This window comes from Chrysemys picta, chromosome 14 (assembly GCF_011386835.1).
Source record: "Chrysemys picta bellii isolate R12L10 chromosome 14, ASM1138683v2, whole genome shotgun sequence".
NCBI classification, from domain to species: domain Eukaryota; kingdom Metazoa; phylum Chordata; order Testudines; family Emydidae; genus Chrysemys; species Chrysemys picta.
In genome coordinates, this window is record NC_088804.1 from 25,547,666 (window position 1) to 25,568,147 (window position 20,482).

Consider the following 20,482-nt stretch of genomic DNA (forward strand, 5'->3'; position numbering starts at 1 on the left):
CAAGGGTCTTAGTGGTTAAATGGCAGCTGAACAGTTCTGACTCTACCTCAAGGCTTGGGCAGAATGGTAGGACTGGAAAGGATCTCAAGAGGTAATCTAGTCCAGTCCCCTGCACTCATGGCAGGACTAAGTATTGTGCAGACCATCCCTGACAGGTGTTTGTCTAACCTGCTCTTAAAAATCTCCAGTGATGGAGATTCCACCACTTCCCTAGGCAATTTATTCCAGTGATTAACCACCCTGACAGCTAGGAAGTTTTTCCTAATAGCCAATCTAAACCGCCATTGCTGTAATTTAAGCCTGTTGCTTCTTGTCCTATCCTCAGAGGTTAAGGAGAACCATTTTTCTCCCGCCTCTTCCTTGTAACAACTTTTCATGTACTTGACAATTATCAAGTTCCCCCTCAGTCTTCTCTTCTCCAGACTAAATAAACCCAATTTTTTCAATCTTCTTTCATAGGTCATGTTTTCTAGACCTTTAATAATTTTTGTTGCTCTTCTTTGGACTCTCTCCAATTTGTCCACATCTTTCCTGAAATGTGGTGCCCAGAACTGGACACAATACTCCAGTTGAGGCCTAATCAGCGTGGAGTAGAGCGGGAGAATTGCTTCTCACGTCTTGCTTACAACACACTGGTTAATACATCCCAGAATGATGTTTGCTTTTTTTTGCAACAGTGTTACACTGTAGACTCATATTTAGCTTGTGATCCACTATGACCCCCAGATCCTTTTCTGCAGTACTCCTTCCTAAGCAGTCATTTCCCATTTTGTACGTGTACAACTGTTTGTTCCTTCCTAAGTGGAGGACTTTGCATTTGTCCTTATTGAATTTCATCCTGTTTACTTCAGGCCATTTCTCCAGTTTGTCCAGATAATTTTGAATTTTAATCCTATCCTCCAAAGCACTTTCAACCCCTCCCATCTTGATATCATCCGCAAACTTTATAAGTGTACTTTCTCTGTTATTATCTAAGTCATTGATGAAGATATTGAACAGACCCAGACCCAGAACTAACTCCTGTGGGACCTCACTTGATATGCCCTTGATTGAACCATAACTACTCTCTGGGAATGGTTTTCCAACCAGTTACGCACCCACAGATAAGAGCTTGCTGTATTATCTCCTGATTGTTCTGAATTTAAATATAAACTTAAAATATGGCTTTAATTGGTGTTTGTATATATTTTTTTTTCTTTATATAGGAATTAGATACAGTGCTCCTGTTAGATAATTTCTAAATTCTTATCTGAAAAAAAACTTAAGTTTTCAGATGCCCACATAGCCCCTTGAATTATGGTTCAAGCCCCACTCACCAAAATCTGAACTGGCGCCCCTGAATGGCAACAAAATGTCAGATGAAATTCAGTGTTGATAAATGCAAAATAATGAACATTAGAAAACATCATCCCAACTGTATATACAAAACGATGAGATCTAAAGTATCTGTTACCACACAAGAAAGAGATCTTGGAGTCATTGTGGATAGTTCTCTGAAAACATCTGCTCAATGTCCAGCAGCAGTCAAAAAAGCTAACAGAATGTTAGGAACCATTAGGAAAGGGATAGGTAATAAGAAAGAAAATATCATAATGCCACTATATAAATCTAATGAATGCCCACACCTTGAATACTACATGCAGTTCTGATTGCCCCATCTCAAAAAAGATATTTTATAATTGGAAATGGTACAGAGAAGGGCAACAAAAATTATTAAGGGTATGGAACAACTTCCATATAAGGAGAGATTAAAAAGACTGGGACTTTTTGGCTTGGAAAAGAGATGAGTAAGGGGGGATATGATAGAGGTCTATAAAATCATGAATGGTATGGCGAAAGTAAATAAGGAAGTGTTATTTACTCCTTCACATAACACAAGAACCAGGAATCACCAAGGAAATTTATAGCCATGAGATTTAAAACAACCAAAAGGAAGTACCTCTTCACACAACGTACAGTCAGTCTGTGGAACTCGTTGGGGATGTTGTCATTTGAAGGCCAAAACTATAACGGGCTTCCAAAAAGAATTTTAAAAGTTCATGGTGGATCGGTCCATCGATGGCTATTAGCTAAGATAGCCAGGGTTGCAACTCCATGCTCAGGGTGTCCCTAGCTTCTGTTTGCCAGAAGCTGGCGTAGGACGACAGGGGATGGATCACTTGATTGCCTGTTCTGTTCATTCCCTCTGAAGCACCTGGCATTGGCCATGGTCTGAAGACCGGATACTGGGCTAGATGGATCATTGGTCTGACCCAGTATGGCCATTCTTATATTCTTATATTGTTGTACAAGCATTCCATAAAGTCTAAACTAAGCTTATTTTTATAACTCCAATACCTATTTTAACAGTACTAACACACAGGTGAGCCAGACTGGTTCCAGCTATGTATTTGTCAGTGTTCACCTGAGATCTAGGGGCTAGGCATGCGCTGGCACCTGATCTGCCACCATCTCAAACAGTGTTGTTTTGATTTTCAGAGATGCTGAATCAATGGGAACTGTGGATGCTCAGACTGAAACTCGGACCACATATACTTTGGTTGACATTGAACACTACTAAATGTGTTGCATCAGAATAAGACCAACACTTAAAGAATTTTCCTTCTCTGATATGAGGGATCTATTCTCATGGGCCCAAATCTGCTGACTTTCCTCATCTTAGTAAGTAATATTTTTACTGTTATTATGGGCTAAATTCTGCTGTCCTTGTGTAAATCTAGCCTTTCTCCACTGACATTAACAAATCTAATCTGGATTTAACCCAGTGCATATCAAAGTGAACATAGCTTGACACTTGCAGAACCATTACATAGAATCACATCATTATGAATTGGAGATACAAAATACATAGTAACATTAAGCAATGGGGAACGTCTATCATAATGGGCCACCAAGACCTACTCTTATCGGCCCAAGAAAAATATGTCACTCTTTGCTTCAGCATCTATAAATCTAGGTAGTGGACATATGCCTCCATTTGTGCCTTTTCCAAAAATATGTCCAGCTCTTCTCCTAAAGCAAGGCTCGGGATTTACTTCTAATGCTGACTTTGGTAGTTTGTTAATATTTCCTTATGCAGAAATTCTGCCTAAATTCTAACATGCTTTCAAATGAGTTACCATCTGTGACCTTAAGCGCATCCCAGTGCCAGAGGGCAAGGGCTCACTGCTATCAGGTAGTGAAATTCAGCTGGTCTGACCAGTTCAACCTACCCCAATTCACTTATATCATAATCTTTATCTAATATGTGTCGTGTAAGGTATCATTGGAAAACCACCAAACACACTCATCATTAATATTCTTGCATGGTGTATGTACAGTAAACACCCACAGAAATGTGAAAAAAATATGGGACTAAAATATATTTGAGCCAGACAAGTCTGGGGAGTTTTTAAACAGTTTTTTTCCAGAAAAGCTGGAGCTTCCGTCCAGGTGCAATCACAGACAAGTTGCAATCACAGTCAAGTGGCCATTTATTGGCATATTGGAGACTGCAGGAACAGATCAATTTGCATTATAGAAAGTACCAGCAGGGAAGAAACCAACCTGGAACCCTCTCCATCAGAGTCCATGGTACCTTTCCTCTCAGCAGGGGCACTGGACTTTAAAGATACATGTCAAAAGTTCACTGGACTACAAAAGAGAGGGGCAAAGAACTCAAGTGATCTTTCACCTAAAAAGACAAAAGAACCAAGCAGTTTGGACTTTGTGGGAGATCCTGACAAAGGGGGTGGTCAGCTGGAAGAAGGTGTGGTAAGACGCTTACATTGAACCAAAACTGTAGTTTTGTTAAATCTTAGTCACTGGGAAGGGTTTTTCACTTATATTTGTTTGTAACCATTTCTGATTTCATCCCGTATACTTAAACTCACTTAAAACTTCTCTCTTTTTGCTTAAATAAACTTGTTTTACTTTCATTCTAAACCAACCCAGTGCTGTGTTTGACGTGAAGTGATTATTAACTCCAGTTAAAGCACCCAGCTGCTGTGCTTTTGTCTCTTGAATGGAGCAATGGACCTTGTTACTCCTCTGCATGTGCCAGGAGAGGGCTGGCCATTTCAGGGCAGATGGTTTGGGGGAAACTTGGGAGTTGGGGGCGTGTTGAGGTCACGCAGCCAGTAGTAACCAGGACTGCTGTAGACCATAGTGTGGCTGTGGGGTAACAAGCAGGCTCCTGGAGTCAGAGGTGCTGAACCAGAACTGGTCAACAGACAGACACTCAGTGCATGCTTGTATGCTGGCTGGGAGAGTCCAGACGGGGAACTGCAGCAGCAGAACATTTTTAAGGCACTCGTGGATACAGGACAAGCAGTCACACAATCTCTCACTGGTCTGGGGTGAACCCCAAAATATGACCCATCTCAAACAGCTTATTGGCACTCATGGTTCCCTTTGCTTTCTAGATTTTCTCTGCCTTTATGTGATGAATTCCGGCTGCTTACTAAATTATACCTCTCTGTTACTTTCCTTCCATATGCACGTACAAGCCCCATTAGAACCTGCTTTACACATCCTGTGAGAGTGGAGATGAGACCCTATTTGAATGTTTTCTAAGCTTGCTCCTTATCAGTGTCTATGCTGAAAAAAGCAGTCAAGCTGTAGGTCTGTAGTTCTCTAAATCCTTTTTTTCCTTTTCCTAATTCTAGATTATCCTTCTTCTGCAGTGTCTTGACCATAACTCCTCAATACCAAAACACCTGCAGAGTGCAACATTAACAACTCCTAGCTATATGACAAGGAACAATTTGCCCTCAGTGTTTATTGTGCTGTAGTAACTCCAGTGTCTCCTACTGTACATGATGATTACCATAGATGCTGTAGTGATAAATACTGTACTTTAAATGATAAATATACATCTGCCAATACAAAAGGATGTACAGAATGTAAGGGCCCCACATGGCCTGCGACTATGCAGATGTATAAGTAGTTCAATAATTTACTGCTTTTCCAGGAGATGCACAAATCTCCATTTCTGCTGCAAAAATGGCCATTTTGCTGCCATCTTCCATTTGTCAGACATTGTCTGCTTGAAGGTTGGTAGGGGCTTTTGGAGGTGGGAAGGACAATCATGGGGAGGGGAGCATGGTGGGAAATATAGTCTTAGCAAAGATCACAGAGTGCATGCAGAGTCGTATCATTATCATATTGTGTTTGTATTTCTGTAGATGCCCCACTGTCCAGGATCTCATTGTGTTAGGTGCTGTACAAATGTGCCCCAAAGAGCTTACAATCTAAATAAACTGACTATTAAGTAGACTACGAATACTGTATATACAAAGACAATGAAGGAGGTTTTCAAGAACCTGAAGAAATGTGGTACACTGTAAGTGACCAAGCGATGGTGGAATAGTAAAATCTTTACTCTGGATTGGATGCTAACAAATATTGTTCATTAAATTATAGCCACTGTTTGATGCATACCCCATTAGCTAGCACTCAATGATATAATTACACATATCAGGCTCTCTCCTTGCTCAGGATAAACTCTTTCTGCAGGATCAGGCCCATTTGTTTATATTTTAGACAATGATGTTTAATATGATTGCTTTAAAATACAGGCGACAGACAGAGAGACCCAGCATTTCACTCTGACAATGATTTTCCTTTTTCCTGACTGCAGTGGGCTATGACAGCATCTACTTCTGCTTTGGTAGTCCCAAAGACGTATGCTCTTGAAACTCACAATACTGCTATTTTCAGACTATGACTTCACACCAGGCCAATGTGGGTAACTCCAGGCAAAGCCAAAATTACTGCGTTGTGCCAGTAATTCATCCCTTCTATGCTCTTGTACACATCTTGCTAGAGAGGAGATAATTAAAGCTTTGGAATGTTTCACTGGCTTGGATAATCTCGGATGGAACTGGAGCGGGGAGCGAAGGTTTCAAGCCAAGCTCTGCTGCAGAGTTAGAATACAGCCAAGTGCTTCTTGCAGAGGTGAGCACTGTCTAGCTCTGTAGAGGCCTTGAATTCTGAAAGTGCAAGGACTAGCATTGTACCCTGTCCCTGTGACAGGGGTACAAGGGATGGGGTGAAAAGTTCCTTGCCTCCTCTCTTTCGCTTGTGCACCTACCGAGGAACCAAGCAGTGGCTCTCACTGTTCATTCCTCTACATTATCTCTTCAGGTATCTTCTGCAAGGGGAGCCAACAGGTGTTCACACCACCAGAAACATCAGCACAAATGACACCAAGCTTGCAGTAAAGCTGCCCATGTTGCACCTGTTCTGTGGACAGAGGACTTTAATCTCCAGGTTTACCAGTCAGGCACTGAATTAACCTGACATCAAATGAGGGATGGGATGGGTGTGGCTGGATGTAGGGGAAGGAAACTGTGACCAGAATCCATACGGCTCACTCTGGTCAGTTGAGCAGTACTTGAGCAGAGAAAGTAAGAGAAATCCTGTAATCTCCCCTGACCTCCTCCCCTTCCTCCCCGAGTATGAAACAAGTGGAACAAGAGGTTTCAGAGCAATCTGACTCACCAGATGAGTTACTTTTTCATACAGGGAGGATGAAAAGGCCACCTCACTGTGGACAGCACTTTGGTAAAGCAGCTCCAGGGTTTTAGTTCCTCAGTTACATCAACAATAAACTCAGAGTTTCCATTTCTATGACAGTTAAAAAGGCAAGAAAGATGAGTGACTTGAGTCTCAGGTCTGGGTACAGGGGCTGCTGGTCCAGACTAGGGATTGGCTCCGGAGAAATACCTTCTACCAAAGGAAAATAACGCTAATCTATTGACAAGGCTCCACTGGATCCTCACTGACTGAGGCTGTCTGGGGTGAACTGAATTAATGAGGTTCTTGGGTGCCTTGGCTTTATCCACATTCTGTGCTGAGTTGGTCACATCTGGCCCCACATTGGATTGAGAGTCCCGGGCAGCTCCCCTGTAAGTGGACTTCTCACCACTGGAGGCCTGGTGCACAAGTCGAATCTGGCCCCAAGAGTCAAATATTACTCCCTGTCTCCCATCCTTGGCCCTGATCCTGCACATACTTAACTGTACATGTGAGTAGTCCCATTATTTGCAGTGTGTAAAGTTAAGCACATGCATAAGTCTTTGCAGTCTTTAGACTAGATGCTCTTTGAGGCTTGAAGTGTCACACTCACTTCTCTTCCTTGTTCCCCAGTGGGACAGTAAATCTCACCTTTGTCCCCATGGTCAGCTCTGTGCACAGACTTAATTCGTCTTTCCAGGTTAGCCATGTTTTTTGGTCTGGAAATCCAGCATTCCCAGTGACGTGAGTCCTTGCCTGTTTGCTCTGTTTCTAGGTGTTGCTTTGTTTCCTCTTAATCACACTTTCTTCCCTGCTGTGGATCTCACTAGACTGATCACTACTACTATCTTTAATGTATTGCATGCTGGGCAATCACAGAAGGACTCCATGTTTCTAAAAGTGAACTGGTTCTTTATTAAGAGGTCTAGTTACAGAAGTGTAACAACTCCAGCTAGCATTCCACCCATGTGCACACAGACTGGCTTTCTGGTGCCTCCTCCAAACTCTTCTCTCTCTGTGCTCCTCCCTCCAAGTGCTATGCCAGTTTCTACACTCACTGTTCCCCTCTTTCTCCCTAGTGTAGTGTAGACCAGGCCTGAATAATGTGTATTGCCAATGGCTGGATCCAATTTATAAGGAGCTAGGTGCAAATAATGGTACAGAAATGAGATTAATCTTTGGAAGAAATAGGTAATGATTAGTTGTGACACAATCTCACAAAAGCAAGCCAAGACTCAGAGGGAGACCAAAAGAACCCCATTCACTGCCAGATTATGCTATACTACAGAGCCAAGTCACCTCATGTTTCTATTCGTATACAGAGGACACTATATACCAGAAAATCAGTGGTTGCTTTTCTTACTAGTTTTCTCATTTACACCCACACTGTTCCCCTCATTTTGAATCTGAAAGAGAAATTAACCAAAGAATTCCAGTCAGTCATATTGTGTGTAAGATGGATCTGATCCTACACCCACTAAAGGCAAGAGGCCAGATCCTCAATTTGTGTAAACTGTTGTAGTTCTGTTAAAGTCAATGAAACTGTGACAATTTTCACCGGCTTAGGACTTGCCCCGAGAGCCTAAAATATGTTTTCTGCATGTTTAGACCAAATTTATTCCTAACTTGGGAGATTATCTATGCTTATTGCATACATTAAACACTGTTGCCATGTGCCCTGTTCTGAAATTAAGACAGGATTATGTCCAGGCTCTATGGCCAGGTCTGGAGCCATGATGTAGCCATATGTTAGGGCAAACTCTATTTATAGGGTGATTACATACAATTCCACACAGAAAAGGAAGGGAGGAGAGACTGACAGAGAAAGGCATGACAGGAGAGCATGAGGTACACACGTCATCATTTTCAGAGTTCTTGCTCTCAACTTGCTGTAGGCAATGCTGGCAGCAGAATCATTTTCATTCGGAATGATTTATGGCTGTGTTTAAAAACCTCTCCTTTACTATTCAGTAATCCAGAGCTCAATCTTGTGCTTCAAATGCTGCTTCTGTAAAGGGCAGATTTATTTGTAAAACAATTTGATACATTGGCTTCCTCATAATAATAATAATAATTAATAATTAGCAAATTTCATCTTCAAAGGGCTTTACAAATATTAACCATCCAATCCTCATGACACCTCTTTGAAGCAGATATTACTGCCCCCATTTTCCACATGTGAGTGATCTCCCCCAAAATGGTGTTGCCAGTCCTTAGGGTTTTAGTGCAAGTCTCATGCTATTTGGTGATTTTCTTAAAGCCCCACCTCCTGGAGGCATGTGATCATCAAAGAATCTCAGCTTTCATTTTAAAAACATACGTTTCTGGTTCTCTTGTTTGTGGAGAAAAGCCTGATAGTGCACTATGAGGCCCAGAAACCAGAAGACAACTAAAAGGAATCCCAATTTTACTATTTAAAAAAACTTCATGATTTTTAAGCCAATCTCAAAATTTCTGGGGCCTGACTCATGATTTTTGAATGCTCAGGAAGACCTGGCTCCCAGAAACATAGTGTACCCCCTAGACTATGTTGCCTAATATTAGCTAGAAATGCTTACAAAAGTAATGCTCACCTCTGTGCTTTAACATAAGAACACCCTAGCGGCCATACTCGGTAGACCATGGTTCATCTTGCCCAGTATCTTGTCTTGACATTGGCCCAGACCAAAACTTCATGGGGAGTGTGCAGAACAGGGCAGTTATGGAGTGACCCACCCCTATGGTCCATAGCCAACTTCTGTTAGTCAAAGATTTAGGGTCGCCCTGAGCATGGGATTGTGTCCCTGACCATTGTGGCTAATAGCCTTTGACGGACCTATCCTCCATGAACTTATCCAGAGACTTTTGACCATCACAACATCCCATGGCAATCAGTTACACGGAATAATTGTGCACTGTGTGAAAAAAGTACTTCTTGTTTGTATTAAACCTGCTGCCTATTAATTTCATCGGGTGACTCCTGGTTTTTGTATTGTGTGAAAGGGTAATTAGCACTTCTCTATTCACTTTTTCCACACCATTCATGATTGTATAGACCTCTAGCATACTTCCTCTTAGCTGTCTCTTTTCTAATCTGAACAGCCTTTTTTTTTAAGTCTCTCTTGGTATGGAAGCCATTCCATACCCCTGATTACCTGTGTTGTCCTTCGCAGAACATTTTCCAGTTTCATCCTATTTGAGATGGGAATGACCAGATCCAGGCACAATATTCAAGGTGTGGGCACACCATGGATTTATATAGAGGTATTATGAAAATTTCTGTTTCTATCCCTTTGTTAGTAATTTCTAACATAGTGTTAGTCTTTTTGATCACTGTTGTGCATTGAGTGGAAGTTTTCAGAGAGCTATCATAGTGACTCCAAGATCTCATTCTTGGGGGGCGGACGGGGTGTGTGTGTTAACAGTTAATTTAGAACCCATCATTGTATATGTATAGTTGATATCATTTTTTTCAATGTTGAATTTCATCTGCCATTTTGTTGTTCAGTCACGCAGTTTTGAGAGATTCCTTTGTAGCCTCTCATAGTCTGCTTTGGGCTTTACTATCTTGAATAATTTTGTATCATTTGACAAGTTTGCCACTTCACTGTTTACCCCCCTTTCCAGATCATTAATGAATCTGTTGAACAGCACAGGTCCCAGTACAGATCCTTGGGGGACCCCACTGTTCATCTCTCTCCATTATGAAAACCGACCATTGATTCCTACCATTTGTTTCCTATGTTTCAACCAGTCACTGATCCATGATAGATCCCTCTTATTCCATGGCTACTTAATTTCCTTAAGAGCCTTTGGCGAGAGACCTTGTCAAAGGCTTTATGACAATCCAAGTACACAATGTTGATTGGATCACTCTGATCCACATGCTTGTTGACTCTCTCAAAAGAATTCTAATAGACCAGTGAGGCATGACTTCCTTTTCAAAAGCCATGTATTTATCTATGTGTCTGATAATATTGTTCTTTACTGTAGTTCTATACTATACCACTCCCATTGGAATGTAGTCACATGAGCAAGTTGCGTTAGTTTTTGTGAGATAATGATTTATATTTTAAGAGTGCGATTTTCAAAAACACTCATAAAGGGAGTGGTTACAAATATAAGTGGAGGCAAATAAATACTGGAGAGAAAGCAGAGCCATTAACAAGTGAGAGGAAATAAAAATTTATTCAAAATAGCTGAGCTTAAATGTTCTGGTCACCAATAAAGTTACCAACATCTCGGTCAATATAGTTGTTGGTAATAAAACTAGTGAATCACTTGAGTCATTTGAATCTATAGTGGACAAAGTACTCGAGAATGTACTTTAGGGAACAATCCTGCTTTGGCAGAGAGTGGATTAACAGACTCTTACTTCTCCGGCTTCCATAATAATAATAATTTTTTCTGTCCATTTTCAATAGTAGACCAGTTCTGGCTGACCTGGAAAAGAAAGTCAGAAGGCAATATATAGAATTTTTTTAAAGCAGAAAATGTTTAATATGATCAGATGGAGTGTTTTGTACTGTGCTTTCTAGTTTGGAAGGAAGACCTATCAAATCAAAGGATCATGTTTTCAAAGAGTGTTGCAGCAGGTTGTCCATGCAAAATGTATGAACAAATGGTTATTTGCATGTGCACATCAGGTGACTGATTGCATATCTGCTTATATGTGCAATTACCTGTGTGAAAATGCAGGAGTTTGCAAGAGCAATGGATGAGAAAGAGTTTGCTCCAATTCCAGTGGTTCTTTTGACCAGTGGTTCTTTTCAGGAGCACAGTTGCCAACTTTCACAGGGTAAATAAGCACCCCGACTTTCACAATAAGCCAAAAATCAAGCTAATCCCATTTCAAAACAAGGCCAAAACAAGCCAATCCCTAAGAATCCCAACACTCTAAGTGACTAGATCCCCCCAGTGTGCAGTCTGGGACTGTGGTGGGTGCGCTGTGCACCCCAGACTCTCTCCCCCCTTGCCTCTGCTTGCCGGGAGCTGATCAAAAAAAAGAAGCAACAAGCAACAAGCCAAAAACTAGCCAACAAGCGACTCATAAACCAATTAAGCCAGAAACAAGCCCAATTTCTGCGTTTTTTTCATGGGCTTGTCTTGTCTGTTCAGGAGCCTTTTGAAGGGTAGCACTGGTCTAGAGATGAAGGGTGGTCCAGTTGTTCACGTGCAAGCTTGGGACTTAGGAGACCTAGGTTCAATTTCCTGTGAGGTGGGTGCTCAGATCGTACAGTATCGAGGGGCTATATAAGTATCTAAGATAGATAACTAAGGCTATAATGCTTAGAGAATATTAGGTGAAAATGCTTTGCTGAACTAGGGCCAGAGAGGAACAGAAATTGCAGCGGCTCAGCCAGCTGTGCCCTTTATGTTGACATTTAATGGGTTAATCATAAGGTTTCAGTTTGTTTCCTGTCTCCATCTTCTGCCATGTTGAAGGAAGATGGTTATGACATGCACCTAGAATGTATGAACACAAAACAATGCACATAAAGATTCATGCTGTTGCTTCTGCAACAAACATGCCACTACAAGAAAGCAAAATTGTCATTTACTGTATTATATTCTGGCACTGACCCAAAATTGCCCAATTGAATAACACCCAGACAAGAATGAGGTCCAGAGAGTTACATGTGTTTTCATTTGCTACAGAAGCAATTTGTTTTGCTTAAGGCTTTATTCCTTTAACAGTTTTCATGAAACTTAAATAAGCTTCACTCCAGTGTTTGGACATTGACCTGCTTTCTACTTGTTTGTTTAGTGAAACGGCTGCATAACTGACTGAACAGTGTCAGAAGTTATAAACAAACTTTGACTGCAGATGTGTTTAGTTTCGCCTTGACACAAACCCTTTTCTTTCTGAAGTACAGAGATACCCCCCAGATTACATGAACCACAGCACACAGTAATTCTTCTGCAATTAACAAATTAAATAAAAAACCATGGCATACAATGTTCTTCTAATAAGTACAATACACAGCCAGCTAGTTTAGTTGAAATTAAATTAATGTAAATTCATGTATATATTGAATACTTTGTAGTGTTATGATTTATAAAATTGTTGTTACTGGGATGGATTATGACCTCAGTTACATCTGTGTAAATCCAGAGTAATTCTTTTGACATGGAGAGTTAGCCTAGATTTTTTTCACCATTGTTACTAATGATCAGAGTCTGCCACAGTGTGTTTGCACGTTTGTGTGCGTGTCTGCTTATTTATAATGTGCCCATAATTGTTTTTTCTAGGTAGCAAAGTTTATCTAGTGTTTTAAGATTTTTAATCCAGCCAATAGGTCTAGAAAACAAATTCTGTTTTCTTAATCTGTAAACTCATCATCAGCTCGAAAATGTAATATAATTTCCATGTTGTATCCCGTCTGTTGTACAATCTAGATGAAGACCTTTGGGATACTGGATGGCTCAAGAGATTGGTAACACCATAAAGCTCATAATCATTGGCTCATTCATTCAAGTACAGCCTCAGAAGAGAACAAAAAGTATCTGATGTACATTCAGTGCCCTATGTGAAATTAATTAGTGACTTTAGTCCCGCTCCTAAAATACACCTCAAAAAGCCATGCCCACTATTGGCAATACATTTAGTGCTGTGTTCGAAGAAGTGGGTCTTCTAGAAAGAGTTGAGGCCATCAGCATAAAGGTTTGAGGAAGCTTTCAGTGATGCTGCTCTATGCATCCTGTGAGCAAATAGAGGATGTCAGAGAATGGGAATTCCATTTCATAGAGGATTTTGAAATTTGTTTTCATTGCAATTTGGAACTCCACCCCCAAATTTTGAAATTTTCTGGAAAAGAGAATTCACTGTTGCCTACCATTGTTTGCATCGTGGTCTGCTGTTGCTGGTAGAGACTTGTGATGAGTTCAATGAGATGCTTTGGAATCCCCATGTCTAACAGTATCCTCCAAAGATACCGGTTGGTATCAGACACTTCTGAGTAGAGAAAGAAACACTTGATCAATGGGTGATTGTATTCTCTGCATTTTTCATTTATGTGACAGATATTTGAGATTTGGTTCTGTGTGCCTTGACCCTCTGAAACCAGCTTGTTGTGGTGGTAGTTCTGCTTTAATCCTTCATTTCATGTAATCCTGGATTATGCAGAGCAGAACTTTGCTTTTGTGCAGTATCAGGGAGATGGTACAATAGTTACTACTCTCTGTTATGTCTCCCTTCTTTGGGAAGGGCAGAACAATTCCCTTCATCCAGTCCTCTGACCAATTTCTAGTTGTCCATACATCATTACAGATTTTCCACATAAGATCAGTACCACGTTTGCCAGTCGCTTTTAACAGTTCTGCAGGCATGTTATCTACTCCTGCTGCTCTCCTGGGCTTCATTTTCATAATATCACACACCACTTCCTCTTGCAGGATTGATGGCTCTGGCACCAAACTCTTTTTTCTGTCATGCTGTCTTATGAATGGCTCTGCTGAGGCATACAGATTGGCACAGTAATATCTCCACCTGTTTTAAATATCATCGCTCTCAGTGAGGACACTGCCATCGTGACCTTTTATTATGTTTGACCATGGGGAAAACGTTTTGGTAAGAAATCTGACCACTGTGAACATATCTTTATATGTGTAATTGTATGTTTAATTATGAAAAATTGTACAGGTACCTTTGCCGTTTTTCTTCTGTTAAGAAGAATGTATTTGGTCTGTATTACTGACATTTACGACAGCAGGTGGGCAGGTTTATTGGATGACAGACCTGGTTACACAGGTCTGATAGGATTCTTCATACTGGGTGATGAGCACTCCGCGAGGAAAGGTGTTTGTGTCTCTATTCTGTGCGCCCAAGCCAAGTCTAAAAGCAGGACACGTAGGCGTGGGATATAATTCTGGAATATGTTTATATTCTTAGGAGATACTTGGAATATTTCATGGACTCTGGTCATTTTACTCTCAATCCCAAAATGACACCTGAGAGCCACCCTGTCCTTGTTGTCCAGGATGTCTGTACAATACGATTGGTATAAAAAATGCCTTCAAGTAAATAACTACCTGTGTACTTAGATTGTAAGCTATTTGGGGAAGAGATTTTCTTTTTTGTTTTGGGTTTGTACAGCACTAATACAATGGGGTCCTGATCCATGACTGGGACTCCTAGCCACTAGATGTTCTAGGGAACGAATGCACTCTGCAGACCAGTCGGAGATCTGTGGAAAGGATCGAAGGATTAATAAGAAGGTGAGACAAAATTATAGCCTTTGGGCCAAATTTAGCTTTAGTAAAAGCTAGAGCGATTCTCTGGACTTTAGTGGAGTTGTTCCTGCCTACACCAGGGTTGTAGTTGGCCTTTTGTGCCTCTCATGAGATGAGGGAAGATGAACCCTGATAGGACTATGTACTTGACAGCAATCTCAATGTCCTTGTTGAAGGGTCTGAGTTCATACCCCAGATCTCTGCATAATTTGGTCTTAATCAGTGCAGGCAAATAAACATATGAGGTTAAAATGTTTTAATTCCTCTGGAAAGTTAAATCTCTCTCGGGACATTTATAAAATCAATGTCCCAAACAATTGTCAAAAATTCCGTAACATCATCCTGAAAGAGGAAACAATCTCCCTAGCAACATTCCCACCTCTCTTCTCTCAAACCTGAAACATGAGGTTTGTTGCTTAGTGCAGAACAGTTGCCACCATTTAGTGCAGGGGTTGGCAACCTCTGGCACGCGGCTCGCCAAGGTAAGCACCCTGGCGGGCCGGGCCGGTTTGTTTACCTGCCGCGTCTGCAGGTTTGGCCAATCGTGGCTCCCACTGGGCGCGGTTCGCCGCTTCAGGCCAATGGGGGCGGCGGGAAGCGGCGGTCAGCACATCCCTCAGCCCGAGCCTTGTGCCAGAGGTTGCCGACCCCTGATTTAGTGCCTTCCCTTGGTATCTCCACTTAAGGAGTTCACTGTTGTGCAACAAGCATACCTTACAATGTTCATTCTAAAACCAAGAGCATCCTCGGAGTTCATGGCTAATCAGTGGGTGTTGAGTGCTCACCACTTGGCAGAAGTGGACCCCCTAGTAGTCCCCTTTGCTTTAGACCTTGCTGAGATGTGCCAATACTACACAACTACTACTGCAAATATATAGGGAACAGAAAACTCTGCTTAGGAATCAGTTTCAAAAACAGATTTGGCAGAATGATGTTGGCGTCTCTGTATCTGTATAATACGTAAACGTGTTTAAAAGCCCCAAAATGTGACAGCCTCATTTTACAACTCAGGTTGTTTTATAATCTGGAGCTATGGGGGGGTTCCCCTTTTTTCTTGTCTTTTGCTGCAAAACATAGTACAATCAAACAGCCTTATTTATCGTTTAAATCCAGTATTACAGGTCTGTCGCATCTTACGCGCATTTAACATGCGCAATTTCAACTTTACAACTTTGCAAAAACCAAAAAAAAAAAAAAAAGAGAGAGAGAGAGAAAAACAACAGTTTTAATACTATACCTGTAGTGCGGGCGATTTCGCCCGCAATTGAGCTCAATGGGATTTTGACTATACGCGGTTTTCGCTTTACACGCTAACCACGGAACGGAGCGCCGGCGTAAGATGAGACAGACCTGTACTTCAATCTTATCTAAGCCTGAAACAAATGAAGCAAGAAAGCAAGGAATGTTACACTATAGAACTTGAATAAACATAACTCAGTAACAATGCTGCATCTGTGTAGAACTAATCGGCTCATTATGTATGTTCACAGTGAAACCCTTTCCATGTACAGACGTATAGAAACTGTCCACACTGCAGTCAGGGTTCGATGTAGTCAATACTATATAGTGCATCTAAAAAACTGTACAAAACTAGATCTGTTCTACAGTGGTTGTTTGATATAGCTTATTACATAGCAAGCACAACATGCTGTCATTAGGGAGACTCCAGCTGAAGGACTAACTACCATACTCGGGTTCCACGAGCTGGTACTTGTGATGCTCTCCACCTTGGAAAGCTACGGGAGAAGACACACTTAGGGTATGTCTACACTACCCGCTGGATCGACAGGCAATGATCAATCCAGCGGGCATTGATTTATCACGTCTAGTCTAGACGTGATAAATCGACCCCCGAGCGTTCTCCCGTCGACTCCTGTACTCCACTGCCACGAGAGGTGCAGGCGGAATCGACGGGGGAGCGGCAGCAGTTGACTCACCACGGTGAAGACACCATGGTAAGTCGATCTAAGAACGTCGACTTCAGCTATGTTATTCATGTAGCTGAAGTTGCGTAAGTTAGATCGATTCCCCCCCAGTGTAGACCAGGCCTAAAGTTTTAACTTGGGCTCTCCCATCTTTAACTATTTTTCTCCCCACAGGTGACAAAAGTGGAGGAAACCCAGTTACAACAGAGTTTGTTACACATTGTTATGCTAGTGGGACAGTAGTAATATAGTAGGGAGTTAAGGCTAAGACTAACTTATTGTTTAATAGACTTAAAGGGTGATCATGCAAACACTTACTCCTGAGAATAGTAATGTAGTAGTAACTTACTACCATGAGTAATCCCATTGACTTCTCTATGCTCTAAATACAGAAGTACTAAGTTCAGTAGTGTTTTCAGAATTGGACCCTATATTAGTTGGTTTTGGAGCCAGATCCTGCTTCAAGTTAGCAGGAGTTTTGACCAGGGGAACAGAATCAGGCCTTTGGAATCAGTAAAATCGTGTCCTGGCACAGTAACATTTCAGGAGAATTCATAAAAATGTTTTGCAGGTGTTAGTGGCTCTGGGAGAGTGGGGGTTGAGGGGGGACTGAGTGCAGTAACCTCAGCCTTTCGATGCCGGTGATAAGGATTGCCTCACATCAGTGGTCAGTGGCACCTAGTGCCAAGCAGCAGTGGCATCAAACAAACCGCACAAGGGAGCTTACTTAATTTAGCTCTCTCCTTACGAGAGAAGCCAGGCATGTGTAAAAAGAAGTGAGAGCAAGGTGAGAAGCAAGATCTTGCCAAAAGTCCAAATTTGATCTGCATCTTCTCTAATTGGGCCCCAGATTTCATGACCCTTTCCTAGCTGTTCCCATCCATGAGGTACCCAGCCAGTGGAAGGCTGCTGCACCTGGATGGATTCATAATGAATTCTCCTCTCCTATTACATACACGAGGAACTCTTGAGATAAGTCTAAACACAAACCCTGTAAAAATCATAGGCTTTGTAACAAATTAGACCAAACTGAGCCTCCCCCATGGTGGGATCCCAGAGCCCAGGCTCCTGCTCAAGTCCAAACGTCTACGCTGCTATTTTACAGCCCCACAGCCCGAGCCCCACAAGCCTGAGTCAGCGGACACAGGCCGGTCACCAGTTTTATTGCAGTGTAGTCATATCCTGGGAGTCTTTCAATTGATTCCAATGGGCTTTGGCCCAGGTTCTTAAGCACAAACAGAATTCACAAAGCAGGTCTCAATGAAAGCTCTGCTCACGGCTACAGAAGCTTATTTTGAAGCCTTTTACTTCCTTAAACAACAACTCGTATTTAGTCACCTGTAAAAGGTTTTGCTTGCTTGACACTTTCCTGTTTGAAGCAGGTCATTAAGAACCTGCCCAGACTCTCTGTCAAGGCTAGGTTTGATGTTGTTTACTTTATCATCATTGCGGAGCAACCCATTTCAAAGCAGCCCTCAAGAGGGCTTCGTATTCTAAACCCCAAACACTCCAGGGTGTGAAGTGGTGACGGTCACGCCATCTTATTTTCCCCCTTTTAAAAAGTTCCGTTAAATACCCTCAGTTTGGCTGTGACCTCTGCGTGTGACTTTCAGTCAGGTTAGCCTTATCTAAGTAGATATGAGAGACTAGTGCCTCATTGTGAAGCGCTAGGTGGCGAAAAGGAGGACCGGTTTTTACCCACGAAAACGTATGCCCAAATAAATCTGTTAGTCTTTAAGGTGCCACCAGACTCCTTGTTGTTATTATCAACACAGGCTGTAAATTATAGTTAACCCTTTTAGTTCATTAGCTCTTCCTATAATACTCATCTGGAGTGTGTAAGAAAGAAAGAGTTCAAAGTGGCTTCAGATGTTTGCTAGCAAGGAATGTGCTGTGTGAAATAGAGGTTCAAGGCCACACTTTCAAATGGGCTTCTCAACTTGCATGCTCAAATCCATGTAGGCCCCCCTATTAGCATGCAAAGATGGGTAACTGCATGCAAAAGTCAGGCAGTCAGGCATGTTCTGTTGCAAGAAATGAGAGTGAAATGGGACAAGGGGAGCCTGTTTATTTTTAACATTACCAAGGAGCAAATACTGGCCCTTCCCCACTGTGAGTATGGGGGGCCCAGATGGCAGAGGTTCACAGGAGCCAGACTGTAGAGCCTAAGAAGGGGTGCTCAAAACCCATACTAGTGAGCTACTTCGTATTGTGGAGGGTAGGGGCATGGGTGCTAGAGCCACTTACCACAAAGAGCCGCTGGTTGATGTTGGACCCACTAGCACAGGAAGAGGGAATAGAAGGGGGGCAAGGGCATCACATCAGTGACTAGTAGCAGCTGCAAAGTGGGTCCAGTGATGTCTGCCACAAAGCTCCCTGCAGCGTGCCTTTACTGGAACTTGACACAAGCCCCAGGCTTCCACCCTAAGGGAGCTTAACCACTGCAGAGATTTTCAGCTGGCCTTGTGCTACTTTCCGGCTAGTAAAGGGGTTGGAATCTCTGAGCAGGAGCTCTACCTTCAGCTCTTGTCTTCAGAGGAACCTTTCCTGGTTCTGTGATTTGCAGGGGCTTTAAGAGGGCAGTTTGATCTGGAGCACTGAAATCAGGGGAGCGTTGCTACAATTGCCCTGCCTTCTAATTCAGTGTGTGCTTTCCCACAGCATATTGAAAGTAACTATCTTCGTCATAAAATGGTATCACAAATAGAAGTTGTTTAACGAATCCTGCACCTGAACTATGAACTACTCATGAGCTACTGCAAATCACAGTTAGGCTAAGAGGAAATACTGACTAACATAATAATCCAAAGGAAGCAGCCATTACGCATCTACTAGCTGATTCCCTTATATGTTTTTTTTTTAAAGCAGGGCTGAATCCTTGCTGCTGTGTTTATGGAATCTGCCTATTAATCCTAGTTCTAAAGGGCCAGTAGGGTAGAGAACTGGTATGTTAGAAAAAATGTCTCTGTGGAGTTTAAACACCCAGTATTATAGGCAGGGCTCGGTGGGTTAGCGTTCCTGAACAAACAACTAGAATGTAAGAGTCTGGGCTGGGGAACACTTTAACTGTTTGGAAAAACTTGTTTTGTGCAGCTTCAGAGTGTCCCTGGAGGCTGTGGCCCTATGCCATGGCTCCTGGTAAAGGCTGTGCTGCAGTAACAATGGAGCTTTTATGGGGAAGCTGGAGCACAATCAGAAATGTTTCTGTCCTGAGGGATTATGGGGAGGGTAGTTCCTGGGTTCGAGATGGCTGGCACGTTATGCACATTCCCACCAGCCTTCGATAGCACATAAGGTATGTGAACTACAAAATGTGTTTTCATTTGTACTGTGTAGTTTTGCCTTTGTCGGGTGGTCATTCCTCTTCAGTCTAGCCAAAGACAGAAATCTGGGGATGGGTTCATGGAATGAGTGGTGGAGTGAGAGATTCAGAAGCAGTTTGATCTAACTCAGTGCCTGGAAGCATTTCCAAAGGGCTTGTATTTTCGATTCCTTGGTATAGGACTTAAAACCAGCCGAGTGATTAGAGTCGTCAGTCACTCTAAATTTTGTTAGCTGGTAAATTATAAGAGCCCTAGCCGTGGTAAGAGGAGTCCTGTGGAAACTGGAAGCCATCTTCATGTGCTCAGCCATTTCTCATGACAGTAATTGGAAGTCTGTCTACAGAGATGCTGTAAATCTCAATTTGCTTTACAGAAATTAATCTGCACAATTCACCTATGGCATGTTCCAGTGAATTACAGAGTCACCAGGTCTCCCACTGTTGAGGTGTTGATTATATTTTTAGCACAAGGTGTCAGAGTACTACTAGTGAAAATTAAATAACATAACTGTTGTGTTTATTTTTA

At 42.1% G+C, this 20,482-nt stretch overlaps 1 long non-coding RNA gene across 7 annotated transcripts in view; it reads left to right on the forward strand.

Annotated features, from left to right (window-relative positions):
* Nucleotides 1–20,482, forward strand: part of LOC122173910 (uncharacterized) — a 193,903-nt gene that overhangs the window by 164,767 nt on the left and 8,654 nt on the right. For 5 of the 7 annotated variants that reach the window (XR_010592587.1, XR_010592588.1, XR_010592589.1 and 2 more), the window contains one exon: nucleotides 2,479–2,661. This is a non-coding gene — a long non-coding RNA (uncharacterized LOC122173910). Of the gene's footprint in view, nucleotides 1–2,478; nucleotides 2,662–9,650; nucleotides 9,742–13,872; nucleotides 14,048–20,482 lie in introns of all 7 variants that reach the window. The other 2 variants (XR_010592585.1, XR_010592584.1) reach the window with 2 other exon arrangements.